The sequence below is a fragment of the Periplaneta americana genome, chromosome 6 (genome assembly GCF_040183065.1).
Source record: "Periplaneta americana isolate PAMFEO1 chromosome 6, P.americana_PAMFEO1_priV1, whole genome shotgun sequence".
Lineage (NCBI taxonomy): Eukaryota > Metazoa > Arthropoda > Insecta > Blattodea > Blattidae > Periplaneta > Periplaneta americana.
In genome coordinates this window covers 23595234-23601418 of record NC_091122.1, presented here as the reverse complement: position 1 = coordinate 23601418, position 6185 = coordinate 23595234, and the positions used below count along the sequence as shown (strand labels likewise).

The window sequence follows — 6185 nt, the reverse complement described above, 5'->3', positions numbered from 1 at the left end:
GTGTGCCAGGTGGGTGCCGAAAAACCTGACACCCGAACACAAAATGCAACGTTTAGGGGCAGCATTGACATTTCTGCAACGGTATCACGATGACGGCGACGAGTTCCTCGACAGGATCGTCACGGGCGATGAGACTTGGATTTCGCACTTCACCCCGGAAACCAAGCAATAGTCAATGCATTGGCGGCATAGTGGATCTCCGGTCAGGACGAAATTCAAACAGACGCTGTCGGTACGGAAAGTGATGTGCACGGTGTTCTGGGACAAGAAGGGCATTCTGTTCATTGACTTCCTTCCAAGAGGTGAAACAGTGAACGCTGACCGTTACTGTGAAACACTGCGAAAATTGCGACGTGCCATTAAAAACAAAAGGCGTGGAATGCTTACTGCAGGTGTTGTGCTCCTCCATGACAATGCTCGTCCACATACGGCTCGGCGCACAGCAGCTGTTTTGACGGAATTTGGCTGGGAGTTGTTTGATCATCCACCCTACAGTCCTGATCTTACTCCCAGCGATTTTCACGTTTTCTTGCACCTCAAGAAATTCCTGTCTTCCGGTGAGCGTTTTGGCAACGACGAAGAGCTGAAGACGTCTGTCACACGCTGGTTCCATTCACAGGCGGCAGAGTTCTACGACAGAGGGATACAAAAGTTGATCCCACGATACGACAAGTGTATCAATTCTGATGGTGGCTATGTTGAAAAATAGCTGAAACATTGCTGTACCTGTTGCCAATAAATGTTTTCCTGAAAGTGTTCTTTTTTTTTAAATGGGGAAACTTACTTTCTGGATGCGCCTCGTACTTTATTGTGATTTTGGCACTAAAAAAAAAACAAGTTTACCAACCCTACTTTGAGTGTGCTGATTACACATCTGAAGTTTGTTTTATTCTATCATGTTACAATTTTAAAATAATATTTTTAATTTTTAACACAAAGCGCTCGTTAACTCAATATATATATATATATATATATATATATATATTTCTTCCACCACAATCCTTCTGGTCACAGTTGTATTCAGGTCATTTAACGTTGTAAGACGTTGAAGCCGAAGTGGATTTTTCACTTTGGGGAAAAGGTCTTACTCAGGTGGACCATGTCCGGACTGTAGGCTGATTGAGGAAGTGTTTCCCACTTCTAATCGGTCAATACGACTTTCACTGGCTCGGCGATATGGCTTAGATCTCACAAGGCGTTGGTTATCTTCTATAGCAATACAACCTTTACAGAAACGTCGAGATTATCGGAAAATGGTACTACAGTCTACTGTGAGTCACCACACACTTCTCTCGAAGCAATTCATGAATTTCAGGCGGTGTAAAGTTTATACTTCAGTGAAGGATCTTTGATCTCAGAGAGTGACATAACTGACTGATTTTCGTCGTGCATTTCAATCGCTTATAATCAAAAAGTTATTATTCAATTTAATTGAACTTGCACAGAATCGTTCCAAATAACTCTCACTATTAACCCAATAAATAATAACCACTCATCTCCAAGATGATTGGAACGCATGCGCAGTGTACATTACTTTTGGGATCGATATCGTAGATAGATAACTTTCTCAAACACTTTTGGAATTATCAGTAATGTCATGAGGAACCTTAGAACGTAAAGAAAGTCTACTCGACAGATAGTTTTCCAGTCCTGAGGTGCTAAAATGTACAACTAAAATATTTATTATTATGGCTACGGGAAATAATGTTATGGCGATGAAGATGGTAGAGAAGACCCATTGTAGCAGAAACTACAATAGGTCAGTACCTAATACATTTCTCACATTAAGCTGTATGGAAGATACATGTTCTCCTGGATGGTTCAATGTGATCTGTCTTTTATACTTCCAGAGATGTCCTCCCACCAAGAGCATGAAACAACTCGAACATTCCTTAAACCGAACAATGACGCAGCCCGCAAGATGGAATAGCTTTGCATATTGTCTGCAGCGCCATGCGTTCAGTAGCAATAGCTAATTTGAGTTTTTCTTAACCGGTTTAGTAGGACTCTATACTTCGTTCAATAATTTCTGACAGCAGAAGTAAACATTGCCGGCAGAGGAGGAGAAATTTATAATTGTTATTCAACCAATGGCAGAGGTATCATTCCACGCTTGTCTTGAAGTTGGGCAGAAGTAAAACGCTTCAGACCGTCCAATTTCAAGTCAAGCGTGGAGTAAGACCTATGCCACAGGTTCAATACCAATTATACTTCTCTCCTCCTCTGCCGACAATGTTTACTTCTCTTGTCAAACATTATGCAACGAAGTATAGCTAGGCAGCATCACTCTCCGAGCGTCATTTTACCACAAGGAAAGGCTCGATAACCAATTTTACATGAGCTTTGAATTCATTTCTGAGTTCCAATAAGTCAAGTAGGCCTATATTCAAATGAAAAAAAAAAACATGCAAATGTTTAGTCTTTTTACTTATTTAAATATAAAATACTGAAATAATCATTTTACAATTACATTATTAGTATAATTTCGAGGGAAAAATTGTTCCGGGGCCGGGTATCGAATCCGGGACCTTTGGTTTAACGTACCAACGCTCTACCAAACTGAGCTACCCGGGAACTCTACCCGACACCGATCCAATTCCTCCCTCTATATCCACATACCTCAAAGTGGGCTGACAACCGTCAAGCAACCAACTTCGTGTGCACACTAACTCCGTGTGACTTACATTGTGATTTTCTGTTAACGAACAGTAACAGGAGGAATTGGATCGGTGTCGGGTAGAGTTCCCGGGTAGCTCAGTTGGTAGAGCGTTGGTACGTTAAACCAAAGGTCCCGGGTTCGATACCCGGCCCCGGAACAATTTTTCCCTCGAAATTATTCAAATCAACTTTACAGGGAGTTATACGTGAAAATCTTGATTTACATTATTAGTGTTAACGTTTTCGCCAAATTGTGGGCAACTACAGATATAAAATTCGATATCTATGTCATAAATAAATAATACATATTAAATATTGGCAAATATGAAGACATGTCCAAAGTTAAAGTAGTGGAAAATGATAAAGTTTAAAAACAGTATAAAAGGCATAATTACATGTTGTATATATAATTATCTATGTATGTATGTATGTATGTATGTATGTATGTATGTATGTATGTATGTATGTATGTATGTATGTATGTATGTATGTATGTATGTATGTATGTATGTATGTACAGTATGTATGTATTTATGTGTGTGTGTGTATATTTATTTACACTGCAAGTAGGCAAGCACCCGGTGGCAGTGGCATACACAATATAAACAATACACAATAAAATTACAATACACAATACAATAAGAATATACAATACAATTATACACAATATTTACAATTAATAATACATAAAATAACCCAATTAATAAGTGAACCTAATTTTACAATACAACCTACATATGTATAGGCCCTACATAAGTTTCACATTGGTACTGATTATAATATTTCACTTTATTCTCATCTCACTCACTGTACTGGCACTATGACACATTTCACTGACACTATGTAACACATTTCACTTACATTATAGAACACATTTCATTGACACTATAAATTTTCACTGATCGGAACTATTCACTGCACTGTAAAACCATAACTTCAATGACTCACCACGCTTCACTGATATAACAGTTCAAATAAGAGAAACAATTACACCCTTATTTATACTTATAAACAGAACTACATTTAAACTAAACATTTCTAGTCTAAGGCCCTCTCACAAGCTATTTTTAAATGATTTACAATTCAAACCAAGGGAGTAACTCGTCAGGCTAAATAAATACATGTCACCTTAATTTTAATTTACACATTATGCATATTTAAATAAAACGGTATATGAAAAATAATGCGTATTATTACTATTAATTGTTGACAACGTGAACAAGAATAACATCAACTGATTTGTAAGAATGACAGCGTTATGAATAAAACTTATTAATATGCATATTTTTTACATGAATACTAGGTTAACATGTGTAAAATAAAATAAAACATATGATATGAAACAAATCTCGTGGTGATTGAAGAATAAGATAAATGAAACAAAAACAAATATACATAAAAAAATAAACGTAATATAAATGAACTAGAAAAATATTATTTATTTTAACTGGAATTCAACATCTAAAAATCTAAAAAATAATAAATTGTAGTGGAAAAGAACTGAATATAAATTAAATACTATGGATCAATAAATAGCCTATTAAATGAATGTGAGTTAGCGTAAATGACTAATATTCAAACTCAATTGTACACGAGCTGCTCTTTAAGTCACGTTGTAGTGAAAAAAAAACCTCTTTCACATCTATTCTTGAAACTACACACTTCAAGTAAAGAGTCAGTACCATCGATAGAGCAAACTGCTCTCACTTTTATCAACTATAATTTTCATTGCTGCAGCTATCATAAAATTGAAACAGAAAAGGCCTGGAAGACGTCGGCAAGCAACATGAGTGAGGAGCGCTGTTTTGTCATGACGTCACATAACATGTGTTATCGGACTGCCGCTCCTCTCCTTATTTAGACATTATATTATTTTTCACTTGCTATAAATCCAGCCATTCTTCTTGCTGTCCTCGTGTCTTCAATCTTCATCTTTGTGCTCGGTGTGAAATTTTCAATATGCTATGAAGAAGCGAGAGGAGAACAGACTTCGTGCTACAGTGCGATATTGTGTACATATTAAACGTAATAAAGTCTGCTTCCCCTCTGCCACCGCCCCCGACATCGCAGGGTGCTGCTGCCTTGTTGGTCCCAACTTACTTTATACACAACAGGGTCGACCAAACACGCCTTCCTCGAGATGACCCGTTCTGATAGACAGCGCAACGCCACCAGAACTTACACCGGAAAAATTAACGCAAATGTAGGCCTATACTTTGTGGTAGAAATAGGAAATATGTGGAAAATAAAGACAACAGCAATCTATTTCAATACAATCGGTGGTAAGAATAAACATCAGTATATAGTATATACTGGACATTTTTTAGTAAATATTCTTGTTAGTAAGAATAAAAACATTTGGGTACCTACCCATTTTTGATTAAATACTCATAACATGGAAGCATAGTAGAATATACTCAAGCGTCCATCTTATACAGAACATATACTCATGCTTGATAAGAATAAAAGCTAGTATATTCTCATATTTATAAGTTCGTTCTCATGTTATTCTGAGTATGGTTTCTAGCAGGCTCAATTTTGAGTATTTGTTGATTTCTGTTCAGTTTAAAGTAAAATTAAAAAGAAATGGCATAATTTATGAACGATGTAGTACCTCATGGAAAAATATAGAAAAAGACGTGAACTTCAGAAGCCTTTAACGCTTCACAAAAGTGAATGTGAAATTGGTTAAACACGTAGACTATTTGTTCTTCATAAAAAACATAACCTATAAGAATATGAATTGCTATCAAATTATAAGGTTATATTGTATTGTTAAATATAATTAACAATTACAGTTTATTTTGTAAAATTTGAATTGCAAAATGCAATTACTTGTAACTTTAAAATTATATATAACTGCTCCATAATAAAAATACAATTAGCATAACTGGAATTCTAGACATGGATTGTAATCTCTATCCAAAAACCCGTAATGACGATTTACCAGTAGTATTTTCTTGTTTTCTGCTATATTAACGTCACTTATCTGAGTCACTCTTTCATATTTATTTATTTGTTCATTTATTTAATTATTTTATTTTATTTATTTATTTATTTATTTATTTAATTTATTTATATATTTAATTTATTTAATTAATTAATTTATTTATTTATTTCTCCCTTTATTTATTTAATTTGCTTATTTATTTCATTTATTTAATTTATCTACTTAATTAATTAATTAATTTTATTTATTTATTTATTTACTTATTTCATTATTAATTTATTTATCTATCCATTATTAAAATTTACAAAAAAGCAAAACATAAACCACTACAACATGCAGATAGCATGTGAAAGTCTATAAAAAAAACTGAGCATCACGGTGCAATGAGGTCAAAGAGGATAGGTAACATGAGTATACACTAACTTTTAAACGATCAAGAAGGCTGTAGAGATGAGTATATATTCGCGTTAGGTAGAATGTCTTTATTCTTACGAAAATGAGTATGTTCTAGTGGTTACGAGTATATAATCACAGGAAGTGCTCACACTCATAAGTATTAACCTCGAGAAAGTAGTTA

At 34.8% G+C, this 6185-nt stretch overlaps 1 non-coding gene across 1 annotated transcript; it reads left to right on the top strand.

Moving 5' to 3' along the window:
* Positions 1-2743: 2743 nt before the first annotated feature.
* TRNAN-GUU (transfer RNA asparagine (anticodon GUU)) lies at positions 2744-2816 on the top strand. Its single transcript has one exon. It is a non-coding gene; the product is annotated as a tRNA-Asn (tRNA).
* The last annotated feature ends 3369 nt before the right edge of the window (positions 2817-6185 follow it).